The sequence below is a fragment of the Limulus polyphemus genome, unplaced genomic scaffold (assembly GCF_000517525.1).
Source record: "Limulus polyphemus unplaced genomic scaffold, Limulus_polyphemus-2.1.2 Scaffold444, whole genome shotgun sequence".
Classification (NCBI taxonomy): Eukaryota; Metazoa; Arthropoda; class Merostomata; order Xiphosura; family Limulidae; genus Limulus; species Limulus polyphemus.
The window spans coordinates 51,217-72,133 of record NW_013666054.1 but is presented as its reverse complement, the minus strand read 5'-3'; positions in this window follow the sequence as shown (position 1 = coordinate 72,133).

Genomic DNA, 20,917 nt, shown 5'->3' with positions numbered 1-20,917 from the left:
GACGGCCAGCGCAGATAGCCCTTGTGTAGCTTTGCGACGAAATTCAAAAACCAAAGAAACAAACAAATCAACTAAGAAAAAACCTAGAATGCGAAGTGTACTAAGTAATTAAGACAGTAGATAGGAAAACTAGAATAAATGTCGTTTTAATTGTAATATAGTTTGGAAATTGTAAAGTTTGATAAAGCAGATATTCAGTTCTGTTGTAAACGGGAATTTGAATTGAAATTCAATTGTGAATTTAAATTGCAATCATAAAACAGAACTGTAATTCAAAGCAATATAATAATGTTACTTACATAAAATATGTTGCAAAGAAGACACTTGCGTATTTGAAAGTCATTCTTCTTGATGAGCAGATGACATGATCTGGCAGGGTGAAGTTTTAATGTCGGCTCTTTCAGCTGTGGGCGCGTTATAAAAGTGAGAGTTAATTCAGTTATTCGGTTCGAAAAGCCGAACAAATCCTTTGGGTGGTGGGTGCTGCTGGCCGAATCTCTTCCCTATTGTCAGCTTATCAAAATTAAAGACGGTTGTACTTGAAACCTACGGTTTTATTCTAGTCAGACTTGTGAATAAAGTGCTTTTCAGGTTAAAAATTCAAATCCCAAGAAATAAATAATTCCACATCCAATAACGTAATTGGTTTAAGCATTGTCCAGCAAGCAGTGGCGTTGGTGGTTGTCCCATCCATGGTTCATCATATTTAAAAATAACAAATACATTTTATTGTATATCGTTTGTCACTTACTATGTACTTAAGTACTACATGAAGAAGCTTTTGATAAAAAATGAAACGCCAAATGACAATCAAACCGACAGCCTAAAATGTTTAACTTTTATTTTGATAAACGATAGCAGAAACTGTAATTCCAAACATCAGAAGCTACTTAAAGCAACAACTACGGTGATCTTGTATTGTTATCATAAGAAGATTGTTAGGAGATTTTTTATATAGGAACAGTTGCCTAAGGAGACATGACTATTGATAAATCATTTCAAAAAGCTAGCTTGCCAAATCTCGCATAAAGAGAATATCGTGAGTGACTTCATATTATTAATCAATAACAAATAATGAAAAGACACTCGTGAATACATTTATACGAACGTAACAATATATAGACTTTTGTCTGTCATGTAACTATGAACGCACTGTATCTTTTAACTATTTTAATACAAGATTTTGATTTCTTTTAGCTAATGTAAGTGATCAATTTTTGGATAGGGTAGTGGAAATTGTCATTTAAAAATGTGTATATCTAATCGTAACTTTCGTAATAGAAAAATAAAATATATTTTGAGATATATATTTTAGTTAAGATAACAATATTTGTAGATTACTGGATTACATGATTAGGATGACTGAAAACAGCCACATTATGATAAGTGCAAGGTATTGCATGTGGAATATCATAATTTCGATTATGAATACAATATTAATGGGAATAACCTTAACGGTGTTGTGGAAGAAAAACATCTCAGTGTTCTGGTTTACTCATCTCTTAAGTCACCCAAACAATGTACTGTTGCTATTGGTAGGGCAAATATGATCTTAGGTTGTATCTACAGAAATACGGAATACGAGTCTAAAAAGGCTATAAGGTCATTGTATGTGTTATTGGTTTGACCACATTTGGAAAATTGTGTTCAGTATTGGGCTCCTTAGCTGGGAAAGGACATTGAATTGCTGGAAATGGTTCAGAGGAGGACTACTAAGATGATACCTGGGAGAGAAGTGTTATCATATGAGGATATGATAAGATTTCTGAACTTGTTTTCTCTTGAAAAACGAAGAGTCAGAGGGGATCTGATTCTGGTGTCTAGGATTATTAAGGGAATTGATAGTGTTATTGAATCACCTTTTTACGTATTTAATGGTGAGAATGGCAAGACAGCGTTATTTTCTAACAGGGTGGGTGGTAGATGGAATGGGTTGCCTTCAGATGTGGGAGATACAGTCAATTTAAAAGAGTTTAAGGGGAAAATTCAATAATATCTGAATGATAAGAGCTGGCTTTGAGTTTTTTTAGTGTTTAGCTTGATTCACTGGATAGGAGGGCCCAGATGGACCATAAGGTCCTTTGTTGTCCTTTAAGGTTATGTTATTATTCACATACACATATATCTGTTTCATTCAGAATATAGTTTAATTTCTAACTATTACTCTGAAACAAACACTAATTACTCTGGTTTCATTTGTGTTCATCACGGCCTTTTTAGTACCAAAAATATAATACCAACCGTATACAGTGCCACCTATATAGTAACTTTTTCCACAACCTGTATATATTTTCAACCAAGCAAGCGTATGATTGACACCGGATCTTGTTCATACATTACGTTTCTTTAGTTTAATGACGGTTAACATAATACTGCGCACGTACTTTTAATTTTTCAAAAACTGGAAAGTCATGTGTAAAAGGAAGTTTTCTCCCATAAAAGTCACATCTTCAGGTACTGATGAATTATTTGAGCAAAATGTTAGCATTCAGTATTTACAGTTGTGGCCTCTAGAAACTGGACAGGTAGACAGATAGATGAGGAAACTTCTACTAAGGTAATCCATATATTCTTTGCCTGTCATAGGACAATAATCCCCATTTCTTGAATCAACAGACTTTACCATAAACTGTAAATTCTGATAAGATAATCAGAAATTACTTTTGTTTATATTTGATACGCTGTTCTGAAGTTTCTGTGAATAATCGCTTAAACACCCTGAAATGTAAGTTACGTTAAACAGTTTGTAGTTTCAAACATAACTTTTACACGTTAAACAGTTTTGTAGCTTCAAACGAATAACTCTTACGCGTTAAACAGTTTGTAGCTTCAAACGTTTAACTTCTGCGCGTTAAACAGTTTGTTGTTTCAAACGTATAACCCAAAAGCGTTAAACAGTTTTGTAGCTTCAAACGTATAACTTCTGCGCGTTAAACAGTTTGTTGTTTCAAACGTATAACTCAAAAGCGTTAAACAGTTTTGTAGCTTCAAACGTATAACTACAACGCATTAAACAGTTTTGACGTTTCAAACGTACATTTCCTATGCGTTGAACAGTTTTGTAGCTTCAAACGTATAACTACAACGCGTTAAACAGTTTAGACGTTTCAAACGTACATTTCCTATGCGTTGAACAGTTAATATAGTTTCAAACGTGTAGCTTCCCAGTGGCACAGCGGTATGTCCGCAGACTTACAACGCTAGAATCCGGGTTTCAATACCCGTGGTGGGCAGAGCACAGATAGCCAATTGTGTAGCTTTGTGCTTAATTACAAACAAACAAACAAACGCATATGTACAAGTAGTATTGTTTCTTTACAAATACGTGTTGTGAGGCACTTTTAAACGATGCAAGAGAAAAACATTTTACTCATATTAATACAAGCTTCTACGATTAACTTATAAAATCCAAATTTTAAGTTCAGTTACTGTATCAATGTAATCCAGTACTGCTTAGCTTCTGTATTTTATAAACAGAAGCACGTCCAAACGAGTCGGTACGTACAGATATCATGACGTCATTATTTGCTGCAAATTGTTCAGGATACTTGCTCGCTTCGAAAACACTTCAGTAACAAAATAAATTACTAATGTATCAAATGTGTGCTTTATATAATGTTTATCCACTACATTTCTCTATATTCTTATACATAACTTCTGTTATTCAGTTCTACAGTAACAACTTATCAAGCAGTTCCAACTGTAACTGTAGTTGAAATGATGTTTAGTTTTGCAACTCACTGTTCGTCATTTTAACTTTATTTTCCTCTTGTTACTCTACTTACTCACTCTTCGTCGTGTAAACTGAAAATTATTTTCGTTGAGTTTTTTTTTTTTCAGATACTTTGTTTGCCTTAGAACAAAATCATATTTGGCTGTGTCCATCGCGGGGAATCGAACCCAGGAGGTTAGTGTTGTAAATCCGTAAGCTTACCACTGTCCAACCAGGGGACTTTTCAGATACATACCTGTTACAAGGCATAGCAGCCTCAGCCTACGTCGACCATTTGATATTGTGTTAAATGACGAGTAAGAATGCAGGTTTTCGAAAGCCTGAACTGTAAAAATGGGTCAGAGCTACGGTTTGATTCTTTATATAAAGCTTACAATATATTATGCTAACGAAAAATGTGCTGTTTTAAGAGCAGATTAAATAAACCAAGCAATTCAGAATCAAAACCTTGGGGCAAAATCAAGAACTTCAATAAAAGTCTATTGTATTTATTGTGTAAGTGACGGTTGAAATTGTCAGTATTATATAAGGACTGCTACAGTTTTGATTACGGAATTGCATTAAATGGATCATGTTGTGGTCATTAATGTTACACTGATTACAGCTGATGTCTATACAGAACATGGCAGATTGATTGTGAAGGCGTGTGTTTATCAACCAAATTATCGAGCGTCGTAAGAGTATGCCTCATTAGCGGTTTATGCTAGAAAGTACAAAATATATACAAATTGTATAATACATCACAATGTCTTTTGTTTAAAGACACGTATACAAGTTTTATTCAGTCTCTAGCTTTCGGTTTGCTAATGGCGAAGGGTTGTGAACCAGTCTTAAAGGCAGCGAGTGACAGTCTTTTTAATGGAAAGGTTGGCTTGTATTTAACTCTGTACGTGACATTTTTCTACAGTCACCTGTTAGCAAGTTTGTGTCTAAAACATAAGCATTTAAAACATATATATTTGCCCGTTTTTCGCTTTCATAATGACTGTTGCATTGTTTTCAGATTACTGTGGAGATAATAAATAATATCGTTTGCTGGCCGAACTATGACGTCAACTAAAACTAATAGTTGGCCAATGTTGTAAAGGATCAGAGATCAAGCGCGACGTTGTCCACTGGACAAAGAAAGCGAGGTGATGTTTGAAATCCAGGCACACTTTCTTTGTTCAGTTCTACTTGGCTTTCATCGTTTCTAGTTCGGCATAGTATATGTTAAGTCTATATGCTAATTCAATGTCATAGTTTAATCCGGTATTACCTACATTATTCTTAAGACATTCAGGAAGTATAAACGAGTCCCTAACCTTTATATATATATATTGAGCTGCAAAATATATTTTTTCTCACGCGTTAAATTTTCTTTCTGAAAATAATGAAAAACTCAAGCCATTCGTTTTTGTAATACTCTAAAGACCAATAAATTATCTTTTCCAAGCTGCTAATTCCAAACAAATTCAAAGATAAGTTGTCTCCAAATTAATCATCCACCGTTATAATTCACTTAAACCATTCACTTCCAAAACTGTGTGTCAGTTATTCTATTTGTTCACTGTTTCTTCGATTTTAAACAAAAGTTGTAAATACTGAATTCGAATATTAACCCAACAAATCACCCAATGCTGTTATACTATATAGAACATTTTTCTTTGAATAAGGACCAGACTGGCCTAGTGACTAGTAGACGTTCGTGGTTCGGTGCTGAGCAAACGCGCACTTTGGATTTATAGGTTCCTGTATGGTTGTTTGTAATTAAGCACAAAGCTACACAATGGGTTATCTGTGCTCTACCCACTACTGGTATCGAAACCCGGATTCTAGCGTTGCGTTGTAAGTCCGCAGACATACCGCTGTGCCACTGGTGGGTGGGGGGGGGGTGAGTTCGCTGTAAGAATGATGGTAAAAAACGAGCCTAAGAGTTAGTGGTGTTGACTTCTCGCTTGCTGTATTTCCATTAATCTATCAGTTCAGAACTATCAATAAGCTGTTATACGCCGATAGCCATTCGTGTAGCGCTGTGCGAAAATCCTGAAACAAACAAACTTTGCATAATGTTAAGTTTAAATCATTACAAGCACGAAAACGTTGTTATGTGTTAAAGCATCACACAGAATTCTTCTGGACTATTATGAAAGTTTTTTTTTTTGGTTCGTTTCAACTATCGTAATTTATTCATATTCTATCGTTGTCTAATGATACAGTCTACAACAGCATGCCACAAAATCAGATGTGTTGTTGAAACTTTGACACTTCCTTAGTGGTATTGACATTGGTAAAATACGATGATTTCTTTCGCAGAATAAACTCAATCGTTATCTAATTTTAACGAAGGTTATCTTAGCTACCTAAAATGTTTCTTATTTTGCCTTGAAGCGTATCTCGTGATTACAAAAAAAATATATTCTCGAGTAATTTAGTCTGGCAATGATATATTGGCAATGCTTGAGAGGAAAGAACAAACTTTGATATTTGTGTGTATACACACATGTATATTAATATATTGATATATATATATATATATAGAGAGAGAGAGAGACGTACAAGATGTCATCGTGGACTTTAACTTTATTAGTCAAAGTGTTTTCTGTACTTGTCAACATTTTGTCTTCTACTGTATATTAAATAGTAAACAAACAGTACACAAATCTTTACAGTTGACGAAAAACATTCCTTTGTGCTATCTATTTCGTCTAGTTAGCACAGGATATAATAACCCTAGTATTTCGTCTGTTGTAAACAAAATGGTCATTGGCTGCCTTTGTGGAAGAGTGCTGAGTTTTGGAACTCACAGGCTTACGACGGAGCATTTCGCAACGAAACCTACATTGCAGACTATTATCAAGAAGCACGGTTGTCAGATAGAGCATGACCGGACATGGCGACATAGACTGCAACAACCTGGTGAGGACCTTAAATCGATTTAATATAACAAACTCAACCTATGTTAATACTGATTTCTAGCTTTACTTCCAGTGTAGGGGGAATATTGTGCTATATAACTCTGCTTAGAAAATACATTTCAGAACTGGTTGTAAAACCATCAACCCAAGATTTCCTTCCTATATTCATACAAATTATTAGTGCGTGCATCAACAATCCAGTGTATGAAATCGTTCGTTAACGTTATTTTGGGACCACTTAAACAACGAGGAAGATATATACATAAAGTCAAAATGTTCAGTATTTACCAAACCCTTCTTTATTTTACCAGTTTTGTTGCTAAGCAACATTACCATAACCTGTTTGATAGAAGCATCACATTGTGTGTGAAACTTCCATATGTCCTGATAATTACTTTTAAGCTAGGAGTCTTCCTGGATTTCACCTGGTATCAACGAAGAACACCAACCTTCAAGATGGCCGACATGCTTAGTCAAAAGTCACTATTTCAGATTTTGGAAGTCGCAAGAAGGCCCAGTCGATATCAGAATAGGGGGGTTTTAAGAGCAAGAAACGTGATTTTTAACATTATAATTTTCTTACTACACTTTCATTATCTTTGGAAGAGGTACAAACAAACCAACAATTTAGATATGGTAAAAAAGTTGCTAATAAAGTTTTATTCTTAGTTCTTCAAATCAAACATCCACATTGTTGAAACCAATGTTTCCATTTTCTCTGTGATATTCCGTTACTTCTTTCCTTTGCGTGATTCTGGGATTCGGGTTCTCATTACACGTGCACTTGCAAAGAACGGGCGTGTGATCCACGTTGGCTTTTCCACATTTATAGTTGGAATAATCTCCATTACAGAAATAGTTTATTAGTTCTCTACAAGCACTAGAGGCCTCAGGAATTTTTATCCAAATTGGCACAAATGTTTCGTTTATTTGGATTGTTTCAGGCAACTTCTTGTGAAGAAAGCACAACTTGTTGTGTTTAGTTGCTACTTGTCCAAATTCCAGCCGAATAGACTGCTTATTTGGCATGTTGAAGTAACAAATCCTAAAATATAATATCGTGTATTGTTTACCATCTGACATAACGAGACACTACATTATTATATTACTGGTGGCAACGTAAAATAAAATTAAAATGTTTGTCTAACCTAAGTGCGTGGCAGTTTTTACATGGCTGGAATCTTATGACCGAACACATAACATCTATTATTGCCTCGTTAATATATTGGAGAGTACTAATCATGTCATGCACGACGACAACACTCGTTCTCTCAAACTTCTGAAAGTCTGTATATGTCAATTTAAAGGGTTAACAGGTTAAGTACAAATGTCTATGAGACCTCTTTATAGGACTACAGGCTGATTTTTTATCTTTACCTTTGAAGGAAGATGTTCTATCTTAATTAGGAAAAAATTCATGCATGGAACACAAGCAAAGAATTGAAATCTTGGCTTTCCTATGAAGAAACATCTGGCATTGACGTCGTAAAAGTAATCCAATTCCATCTTGTGTCTTCGGAAAGAAAAAAAATAAAGTTTAATGTTTATAAAAAAAAATGCCAAATGTCATTTTTTTAGCTTTTGCACGTAGAGGTGCAATTTCCCATTTTCAGATTACTACATGACTCGCTCCCATCTTGAGAGCCATGGAAATCATAGAAGATATATCTGTTATGCATACCAAGGACAATATCCAAATGGTAAAGTTCTCTTGATCAATATGACATTAGTTTTACTCAAAAAAACACCGTAAAGTAATTTTGTTTCAACATGAAAAGTTATAGATAAAGATTTACTCTAAAGGACATTCCTAAGAAACCCTACAAAAAACAACAGAACATGACAAAAATTTATCCACTGTCATTAATTTGACTTATAACGTGATTTTGTAAGTAATGGTAATATTGTTACGTCCATAATGAAATTCCCTGACCCTCCAATCCCCTATTTTGACACCAATTGGGTCTTTCTGTGACTTCTAGAACCTAATATAGTAGCTTTTGAACATGAGCATCGTCCATTTTGGATTTTGGTATTCTTTATGTGTACAAAGCAAAATTCAGTGGCTCATAGCCAAAAACTGATGACGGGGTCTCGAGTGAACCCTTAGAAAATGTTAGTGTTTTTATCATCCGATAAGAGTAATGTTGAAGCAAATCACGCTAAACTACCTGCCTAACCTATGCTTTTATGAGTTTGTGAATTTCCCATAAGTTTTACAACAATATATAAAAAAAACGTTTTTTTAGTGTTTTCTTTTCTCTTTATGTAAGTTAGCACGAAGCTACACAATAGGCTATATGTGCTCAACACGACTATATTCGAAACCTGATTTTTAGTGTTGTTAACTCTCAAACTTATCGCTGAGCCACTGGGGGTGAGGGGGGGGGTCGTTTTAAACACTTATTCTGAACTTGCCGGCTTTTAAACGAAGTTCTTTTACAGGATAAAATTTTAATGTTTTTATGTAGTATATATACACTTTCGAAGTTTTGCTTGAAGGCCTGTGATTCAGTACTGTAGAATACAGAACTAAGAAAAGTGTGTTTTTTTAATATAAACATAGAGTTTTTGGAAACAATTGTTTTTTTACCTTCATTTCTTGTTTAACGTTCCCCGAGACTTTAAAAATGAAAAATATGCGTTGAAATGAAATTCACCGAAACTAATTTATTACTAAAGCCCAAAGCTCAATATTCGGCGATTGCAATAACCACATGATATTGAATGATCGTAAGACGATTATTACCATAAGTTATAACTTCTTTTTTTTTACTATAAATTTCAAGTGAAGTTAATGGTAAATACATATAATGATCAAAAGCTCAAAAATGTATCTGAAAACAGCAAGATGAAAACAAGCGAAAAGGAATTACTAAATATTTTACTCTTTGGCATATCCAAAAAACGTAATGTCTAAAAGTCATTCCAACTGAATAACGAACTTCATGAATGCACTAATAGGCCGTCTATAATTGACATTATGCTAAAGTGTTTTGTAAGAATGGTTTCACTTATTTCAAAGTTGACTGGGAAGCTACCATATAAGGAAAATTAACACCACATTTACTATTACTTTAATTGCTATTGTTGTTGGTTTCTCATCGCAAAGCTACACAATTGGCTATCTGCGCTCTGTCCACCACGGTTCACTTCAGGTTTTAGCGTTGTTAGTCTGGAACTTACTGCTGACCCACTGGTAACAGCCAATGGTAATATGGTATCACATCATATTATGTACGTAATTCACTTCTGGTAAGTGTACAATATTATAACTGAATAACCTTGATCTCAGACGTCAATCACTAGATCACAAGCTCCGCGCTCATATGGCCAAAAATATTTATTTAAGTTAGGAAAGCCCCACGGTGGCACAGCGGTATGTCTGCGGGCTTACAACGCTAGAAATCGGGTTTCAATACCTGTGGTGGGCAGAGCACAGATAGCCCATTGTGTAGCTTTGTACTTAAATTCAAAACAAACAAATAAACTAATTCAGGAAAACAGAAATTGATTTTATCTTTATTTCATAACGTAAAGTGTATACGTAACTCAAACCTATCTTTAAAATTATAACAGTGTTGTGAGCTATACGCCCAAGACATCGGTTAGATAAAATTCCTAGGCCAAACATAATATTCTATTTACATATCTACATTTAAACTCCTTGAACCTGCGGGTTCTTGTTGGCTAATTCTATATTACTTCATATCGTTTATTTTGAAATATGCAAAAATATGAAGTTATAGCTTAGAAAGCATATTCTTTGGTGTATGCATGCATTTTCACCTACTTTTCAAATTCTAGTTAGTTTGAAGAAGGCATTATTCATACTGAATTCGTTTCAAACAGTCTCAATTAAGTTCGTTTGTTTTAATGATTGTGCTAGTTGTTCACACTTGGTTTGTGTGCAAATGTGCCAAGTTCGTTTTGAAATGAACTGGAGTTCGTATTCATGGTTCACTTCCGTGTTTTGTCAGCACTCAATAAGACCTTTAATGTTTACATTAAAGTGTTACAAGCGAAACAAACCCCGTCCTTTTATCAAACGGACGGAGGACACCTCTTCTGGTGGACTCAGGTCAACACGGTTCGTTTGGCTATTGAACTGTACTAAGTACGAAAAAAGAATGCCCCAATACAAACAGGCTCTAAGAAGAAGGACCTCCAATTTAGCATCTCTTACAAGAATGTGGAAAAGGGTGGAATAGAAAAGAGTGCTAGTCTTAATAGTTTAATGTGTTACACGTATTTTTTACTCACCAACAACCATAATAATGTATATGTAATGTACAGATCACGACTATGAGAAATCTAGTATTGTTTTATTTTTTATTCGATACGCCATTGCCTAGGATTAGTGGTGAAACTCCTCCAAATCAGTCTAAATCAGCAACAAGTTATATTTATTTTTAGGTGGTTCGTGTGTGCTGGAATTCTGGCTTTATGGGGACAAGCACTTTTTTGATGTGTCGGATGGCGTAATACGATTGGCTACATTTTCTGTACAGAATGGACTGAATGTAGCTGCAGCAGAAAGTATGTGTGTGTAAAACTTGCTTTATGTTCATGTAAACACCATTAGCTGATTACTGAGTGAATGTTTGTGCTTTACAGTTGTTATTATAGTTTACGTTATCTGCCACTTTTGTTTTCATCTTTTCAATTGCACTTCAAGTTCCAGACTATCATTTTCCATTTTCTGTGATTTCCTTTTTATAGCTATGTTCAATAATAAATCTTAACTAGTAATAAAGTGAAGTAAAACCTCCTGGGTGTTGCGTCCTCACTAACTTAAATTTTGCCTAACGTGACTTGCTTTCTAAGAATCCTGAATCCCTTGGTTTTACGAGAAGTAATCTGTACCACTCAAATTTACACGTATTTATACCCAATTTGTAATCTCTACCATTGAAATTAACACGTATGTATGCCCAATTTGTAATCTGTACCACTGAAATTAACACGTATTTATACCCAATTTGTAATCTGTACCATTGAAATTAATACGTATGTATACCCAATTTGTAATCTGCACCACTGAAATTAACATGTATGTATACCCAATTTGTAATCTGTACTATTGAAATTAACATGTATGTATACCCAATTTGTAATCTGCACCACTGAAATTAACATGTATGTATACCCAATTTGTAATCTGTACTATTGAAATTAACACGTATGTATACCCAATTTGTAATCTGTACCATTGAAATTAATACGTATGTATACCCAATTTGTAATCTGCACCACTGAAATTAACATGTATGTATACCCAATTTGTAATCTGCACCACTGAAATTAACATGTATGTATACCCAGTTTGTAATCTGTACTATTGAAATTAACACGTATGTATACCCAATTTGTAATCTGTACTATTGAAATTAACACGTATGTATAACCAATTTGCCTCCAGTAACATGAAATGTGCTATTCAGAAGTTTTCAACCTATGGTATTCCTGTTATTAAAATATTATCTAGTATACCCATTCTTATTACAAAAATGTTTAATTAAAGTTTTTAGTTTTATATCTTCAGTCACATTTAAGTTGCAAAGTCTTGGATTAGGACTTTTAAACTTGAGCGTTTCTGGTCAGAAAATACAGGTATAGCAGTTTCTAATTTAGAGCTACTAACCAAACGGAAGGTAACTAATCAGCAACAACTGCTTCCACAATGGCTTTGTTCGTTTCTTATAACCGAAAACCCGAATTAACTGTCACAGTTATAACGCATCCACTGCTGAAAGTACGAAATACGTTCAGCATCATGACGTCTCGAACCAAAAACACTTTTCGATCCCTAGTTTGATACATTAACTATAATGCACCGCCCCATCTCTGTAAAAATTTTCGACTCGCAATCTGAGGGACGCGGGTTCGAATCCCCGTCCCACCAAACATGCTCGTCCTTTCGGCCATTGGGGCGTTATAATGTGACGGTCAATCCCATAATTCGCTGGTAAAAGAGTTGGCGGTGGGCGGTGATGGCTAGCTACCTTCCCTCTAATCTTTCACTGATAAATTAGGGACGGCTAGCGCAGAAATTCAATATTAGAAAACTGTAAAGATTTAACCATTAAGCTGTTTAAAAACTAGTATCTTTCCAACAACCTGGCAGCTTAAACCAGACGCTTGTTATAGGAATATAAAACAAAAACAAATTATTTACTTATTCACAAATTACAATTTTGTTCACTCGGTAACAAAAAGCTAAAAAAAGTTGTGACTTAAGTGTTGTTTTGATATGCGATAACTATTAATAACTTGTTTGGTTTTTGGTATTTTCAACCTGATAGAAACCTTACGATACGTGCTAAACGGTTAGGTCAAAGACCCCTAAGATTCAGAGATAGCTATCCATAATTTAAAACTGCTAACCAAAAGGAGGACAACCAATCAACAGCATCTGCTACCTAAGAGTTACTCTTGACCAGATAGCTGTATTGATTGTCAGAGTTATAATATCCATACAAATGAAAATGCGAAATGTGTTCAGCATCACATCTCAGCTCCAACCTGAGACATTTGAATCCCTATCTGTCACATAGACAAACCACTAGGCCACGACCAGTTCTCATTAGTAGTTGAAATCATACATCATTTTCCCGTCAATATTTCGTAGTTTTCTAGGGTTGAACTTCTGTCTGATTTTGTTTACGTTCTCCCTGCTTAGACAAAGTGTGTTCTTCTCAGTTCTCTGGAAGAGTAACAATTTTTACTTTTGAAAATGCACATCTGGAAACACTTTCGGAAATATAGAGTAATTTAATCGCAAATTTTTAATGTTCGACCTATTATAAGTAATATAAGTTATTGTAATCTATATTGTCATATACTTACTTGTAAAAACTTATTTTTTTAAATAGTATACTTTCGTTTTCACACTAATATAAATAATTTCAGGTTTTCATGTTAATCCGTTTTTAAATTTCAATATGCAGCTCTACCTATTATCCCAATATTTTCTATTCAAAGTTTAATATAAATATGTATGTGTGTGTATGTGTATATATATATATACATTGCTATGTATTTAAATACGCTTCTAGTTTTCAGTTCTAACAACTGCGTTCTAAAACTTTTTATTGCGTGTTATCAGTATATATGCTTACGCCAAAATAGTTTACATTTTAGTCTATATTAAAGTAATTATATAGGCTGACGGGCTGTCGAACTCGAATCACTGCGACAGCTGGCCAGCGCTAAACTAATTAGGCTAATAATTATCTCATAATATTTAAATTATAGCTCACAAGTTCTTTAAATAAAAAATACACACACCTATATATATATATATACAGGAAACAAGTACTGTTCAGTGCTATTGCTTCATGAATTAATTAGCCAGATTTTACCATTGTGAATGTCTAATCTGGTGGCGTAGTACTGTCGAGACAATTGCTGTAATCCTTCCTTTCCGTGACTCACACTACACTGAACATTGGCGCTCACTGCAGAATACGTAAGGAAGTAAAAACAGCCAACATCCTTTTCAACATTTGTTTATCATATGAAACTTTCTTTTATGAAGGTTACCGAATAGATGATCGAACACATCTTTACTTAAGTTAGCTTGTAGGCGTACGTATGACAAAACGGAAATGTGTTCTGGATAACTTTCTTTAATTTTTGGTTTATATCTCGACCTTACAGACTAAATTAATTACTAATTATATAGTATGCTCTATTAGCTGAAGTATGTTTAGTGTCCTTTTACGTACGATTCTTGATTGGTTTTCTAACTTCCTGGTTCACACAACAGTTCTACATCAGCTTACAACACAGTATGCAACATTTTGTTTTTTAAATACAATTACTGCGAACCATTCTCAGAATTAGTGTAACAGTTACTAAAATAACTAGTCCAACAATTTCTAACAGATTACTGTAATATTTTTGATACAATAATTGAACAATTCTCAACACAAATATAACACCTAATGCAACTCAGTATGCTTTATACATTGTGCACAATGTCGACATGAACGATCCTAATTCTACAGATGTTTCAGATGAGAGTTCAGTGAGATTTTATATTTGACTCGCTTTAAAAAGATAGAATTTTCCATTATACGTAAGAATGGTATGATTTATAACAATCAGCTGTATGTTATAGAATTTTACATTCAAAGTCAAGAAACTGAAAACATTCTGATTGTCAAAGTAAAATAACATATTTTTTTTTTACAATACACGCAACTTTTTACGTAGAATAATGATAACTTATAGAGAAAGAAATGTTTCTTCTTCAACATATATATTGCAATAAGTCAATTTCAATAACATTTTAAACGTACAAAGATTTTTAGAAACAACTCACGCAAGTAAACGGAAACAAAATTACATTTGAACCTGTTCCAAATCGTCTACATTTCGAACACGTTTCCTTTTCCAGAGAATTTTACCTTAGGCGTTTTCTCTAAAATGTTATGGAACTTGAGGCAATATTAAATGTTTAAATGCGATTAATATTTTAAAAAGTTTTGGAAAAAAATTATTACAGGTTCTAAAGTTATACTTTCAATTATTAAAAAAATTAAATAAATTACCTGAATAATGAATGGAAATTTGAACAGGTTTTAAGTAGCGAAAAAGTTTGCTTAGAATATTCAATATACAATAACAAAAACAATTTTTCAATAAAACATTGAGCAATCAAGTGTTATTAAGCAACGCGTCTCTGTTGCACAATTCACTATATTCTAGTGAAGTTAAGGAAAATAATATGTTATGATTGTTTGTTTTGAATTTCGCACAAAGCTACACGAGGGCTATCTGCGCTAGCTGTCCCTAATTTAGCAGTGTAAGACTAGAGGGAAGACAGCTAGTCATCACCACCTACCGCCATCTCTTGGGCTACTTTTTTACCAACGAATAGGGGGATTTACCGTCATATTATAACGCCCCCACGGCTGAAAGGACGAGCATGTTTGGTGTGACGGGGATTCGAACCCGCGACCTCAGATTGCGAGTCGAGTGCCCTAACTACCTGGTCATGCCGGGCCTAACACGTCAAGAAAAAAACCAAGTATTCATATTTTGTTTCTGTTTCTTCGTTTGTTTTATGGTGTTGCATGACCGGGTGGTTAAGGTGTTTCACACTGCAAGTCGCAGGTTCGAACCCCAGTCACCGAACAAGCATATCCTTTCAGCCGTGAGGGAGTTATAATGTGATGGTCAATTCCACTATTCGTTAATAAAATAGAAGTCCAAGAGTTTTACTGTCCCCAGTGGCTCAGCGTTAAGTCTAAGGGCTTATAATGCTAAAAATGGGGTTTCGACACCTGCAGTGGGTAAATCGCTTAACAACAAACAAATAAAAACTTGATGATGACAAAACCTTGTCGAAACGTTGTACATTTGCTGTTATGTTAAACTTATATTAAAGTTTTTCTTCATTACCCATTCAAGCCGTCTCCAACCATTATTATTCTCAAAGTGGGTTCCTCATCATCAAAAACTATTATGTTTTAAAACAATATTTTTCACAGATACCATGTCTGTAACTCATAATTAGACTTACTGCATGACGCCGACCGTTTCAATTAGTGCGCATACCAGGCCGTAAGTTGAAAACCTAGAAACTGGGATACTCTTTATTGAACTGAAGATTGATAACATAGATTACACACTGAAAATTGTTTTAATTCAACATTATTCGATATCAGATTTGTAAAATCTTTGTAAATATGTGTCTTCTAACATAATGTTTATTTAATGGATCCGAGAGTGCTCGAAGAATTAAGATTAGCTAATGTTCTATACGAATAAAAAGCACAAAAAATAACCCACCAGTGTAAGGAAATATTTATCACGAAACCACTGAAAAAAAAATACATTTTTGTACATAATCCATCACTAAAAGTGCTGGAAAGTTTCCGTTCCATGAAGGAAGTGCATTTAATCCAGCACAAAACGGAATGGTTTCTTTTTTCTATTTACTTACAAAGTCGTAACTCTTCCTTCCATTTCCTTCCAGAATATTATTTTCTTTACTCTGTATAGGGAACTTAATCAGTTATTTGAAGAACATAATAGTTTATTATATTACGACACGTTGTTGGTGGACTGCGTTTTGTTTTTGTGAATACAACCTTAACTACTTAAATATAGCTCATAATAGATTGTAGAACTCGGATTTCAGTGATTTTCACGATTGATAGCACCGTATATGATCATCTAAGTCTAATTACAATTAGATTTTAACTTCATATTGAACATGAACTAGTTTCATACTTCCCGCCATCTTTATAGGAATCCCTTAGAGGGAATATTTCTGTATTTGTGGCTGAAATTCAGACCTCAATCTTCTTTACTGAAGGCTCGTCTGGGATCTTCCCTGTTCTCAAGAAGGTTATGCAGGTTCTTTACTAGATTTGTTGAGAATGTTATCATCAGTTCGATGGATATAGAAGTATTTTTTTTTTATCCTTTTTTATCTCGTGTATCGCTCATTTCCTATTATTTCAGTTTATTGTATAGTCTTCTTTACTGGCATATAAGCTATTATGCTTCTGAATTGTACATTTTGTTTCCCCAATGTAGTTGGGTCTCCATTCACAAAAGTTATTATAATCTTTGTTTTTTCCTTGAGTCTTCAGATGATTTGGTGTAGACTAATAACGATCATATTGTGTTTTGGCTTCACGTGGATTCACGGGGTTGTAACTACATAATCGATAATTACAAAATCGCAGATCAATAGAAAAAACAATAATATAACCCATATAATCACGTTTCTTTGTTGTTGTTTTTCACAGTGTACACGTTATATTAGAACGCTTTTAAAACTTCACCACGTTGTTACAGTCCACGTTGCCAAGTCTGACTATGTTCTATCTGACGACATTAAAAAAAAAATTACCTCTTAAAGTTGCCATATCCAAAGCACACTACGCCATCTTACAGCCTTTCCATAATCCAACTGCCCTGCAAGGACGGCAGTCTTTCAGCGCTCATATCAGGAATCCGATTGCACAGAAATCCATACATACGTGACTTTAAACTCTAATCCAAGTCTTGGACAAATAGTACTTTGTTAAACGTAGCTCCTGTGGCAAGTTTGTTTGCTCAAATAAAATAGATAAGTATTGTAAGAGATAAAAAGATAAAAAAAAATATAATTTCGTAATTACAATAAATGTCCTTGATCAACCCCAGTGAAAAAGCTTTCGCACTACACAAAATATGCAATATTCATTTTCCAAAATTTATTTTGTAAAGAAGCGAAATATCCTAATCTGTGTGGAATATTTTGGTTAGACGTTTATTAAAAACATTTGGTTTTAGGTTCAAGTAAGAAAAGTGTTTCATAGAATTGTCGGCACGTTTGTGTCATATTATTCTGATTCGGATATTTTTATACTTCATCAATTTTGTTTGTTTGTCTGTTCGTTGGATTTCGTTCAAAGTTATCTGCGCTACCTGTCCCTAATTTTGAAGAGATAAATTAGATGAAATTTGGACAAGATGTTTTTTACTTATGCACAAAGCTACACAATGAGCTATCTGTGCTCTGGCCACCACGGGTATCGAAACCCGGATTCTAGCGTTGTAAGTCCGCAGACATACCGCTGTGCCACTGGGGGGCAATTTGGACAATACCACCCACATCAATTCTTGGGTTACTCTTATCAAACCGCCTAATGACATTTAAACATCACTTTTATAACGATCCGAGATTGTGGAGTGCAATTTGTTTTTTTAGGAAATATCGGGATCCGAACAACGGACCTACAGCTCTTCAGTCCGGCTCGTTATCCACTGCATAGCCGCGCTCGATCCTACAAAGTTGTGTAACAACAAGTTTAGAAAGCTTACTTTTGATAGAAAAAACAACCGTTCAATCATTGGATAAAACCATTGAGTATATTTCTTTGTTATGGGTTTACGGACGAATAAACAACCCTAATTTAGTATTTGCTTTTCAGTATGTACTCACTTAATTTACTAACAATATGACGTTTCGAAACAGCTACTTGCGAGATAATAGGTTTATTTCTGTTTGTTTGTAATTAAGCACAAAGCTACACAATGGACTGTCTGTGCTCTGCCCACCACGGGTATCGAAATCAGGATTCTAGCGTTGTAAGTTCGCAGACATACCACTGTGCCACTGGGGGGGGGGCAGATTTATTTCTGTACAACGCTGTACGTGATCATGTCTCACTGCTAGAGACGAAACGTTGTGCAGGTATAAATACTTTCAAAGCTTTATAATCCTAATTTAGGTATCAAAGCATTGACTGTTAGAAACAACAACCGAAAATTCAAGAATCTTGAAATATTTTTATGTTATCAGTTCTCTTTCGAATATACAACTCTGACCTCCATAGCTATAAATTACACAGGATTAAGTTGTCTGTATCAGAAGAAAGGTAATACAAATAAATTTAATATGCTAGATAAAATAGTTTTCCAAACTTGCTGCCATTTCTCCATTTCACCCCCCCCCCGAATCTTTGTGTTTTTGGCTAGAAATTGTCAAAAGAAGATTTTGCTGTACTAGGAATATCCTTACATAATTCAGTAGAGTTAGGGGAAATTGAATTTCGTTCGTTATGTTATTTATTTACTTCAAGACTTCTATAGAAACAGATAAATGCAAAGTTAGTTAAGATAGCGTTAGAATGTGTTCGGTAAATTGAGTATCTCTGTGGCTAACGTTGTTCCTTCATTCTCTGTTGCTATCGTTAGAATATACGAGTGAGCGTAATTATTATATTAAACCGAACTCTTCAGTATATGATAGAACTATAATAACTTTAAGAAGTGTTTGTTTCTTTGAAGTTAAGCACAAAGCTACACAATGGGCTATTTGTGCTCTGCCCACCACGGGTATCAAAACCCAGTTTCTAGCGCTATAAGTTTGCAGACATACCGCTATGCCACTGGGAGGACATTTAAGAAGTGTATAGTGACATTGTATTGTCTTAACCCTAAACATATATACGACCATGAGATAACAGATAGCGTTTTAGGGTTGAATCATATTAGCTCCAAATATTTTCGCGTTTTGTAAACGCAAAACTGTGCTGGGGCCATAGATGTAATATAAGAGTAACGGTGAGATCCAATTCTTCGGTTTGAGTAACTCAACAGTTGATGATGGATCCTGTTGATTAGCTTACCTTCCCTCTAGTTCATTAGCTTAAAATTTGTGAGGATAGCCCTTAGCGCCAAGTATTCGAAAAAAAAAACAATCAAATAATTACAAATATATTTCATTAACTTTACGTGTTTGAGTCAAATTAACGCAAACAGACGAATCAAAGTACGCTTTTTGAAAGTCAGACAAAAGCTGGTCTCTGATGTTTTTATTTCTTTTTTTTTAATATGTGGAGCAGGAAAGTTTGAAGCAAGAAAACTGAAATTATAAAAGTTAAACCACATGCACTCAAATCCTTTGTTTTTATGATTTCAAATGGCAATGTGCCAGAAACATGTCGGTTTTTTTCACCATCTACTTGCTCCTACTTTAATCAGTTTCTGATTGCCGGATCTCGAGACGGAAACTGCTAGGGCTTGCTGTAGAATACTTATCCGTTAACTGTATTTTGTTTTGGTTTTGTTGTTTTTTGTTTTCGTTTTTCAACTGTGACAGATCAGAAATTGGTGATAAATATGCTGGAAACAATCATTTTTGTAACGATCCCGCTGCTTCCGAACATGAAAGTTGAATTATTGAGAAATGTGAAACACACTGTGAAGAGAATCATCACAATTGCGTCGATCGAAATAAAATGATACTTTAGAATATCAGCTATTTTGTTGTAACCACAAGCTTGTACAAACGTGTATGTACTTGTTGAAGTAGACAGGGGATAAAGTGTTGTAACCACAAGCTTGTACAAACGTGTCTGTACTTGTTGAAGTAGACAGGGGATAAGGTGTTGTAACCATAGACTTGTCTGTACTTGTTGAAGTAGACAGGGGATAAAGTGTTGTAACCACAAGCTTGTACAAACGTGTCTGTACTTGTTGAAGTAGACAGGGGATAAAGTGTTGTAACCACAAACGTGTTTGAATTGTTGAGGTAGACAGGGGATAAAGTGTTGTAACCATAAATATGTCTGTACTTGTTGCAGTAGACAGAAGATAAAGTGTTGTGACCACAAACGTGTCTGTACATGTTGAGGTAGACAGGGGATAAAGTGTTGTAACCACAAACGTATCAGTACTTGTTGAAGTAGACAGAGGATAAAGTGTTGTAACCATAGACGTGTCTGTACATGTTAAGGTACACAGGGGATAAAGTGTTGTGACCATAAATATGTCT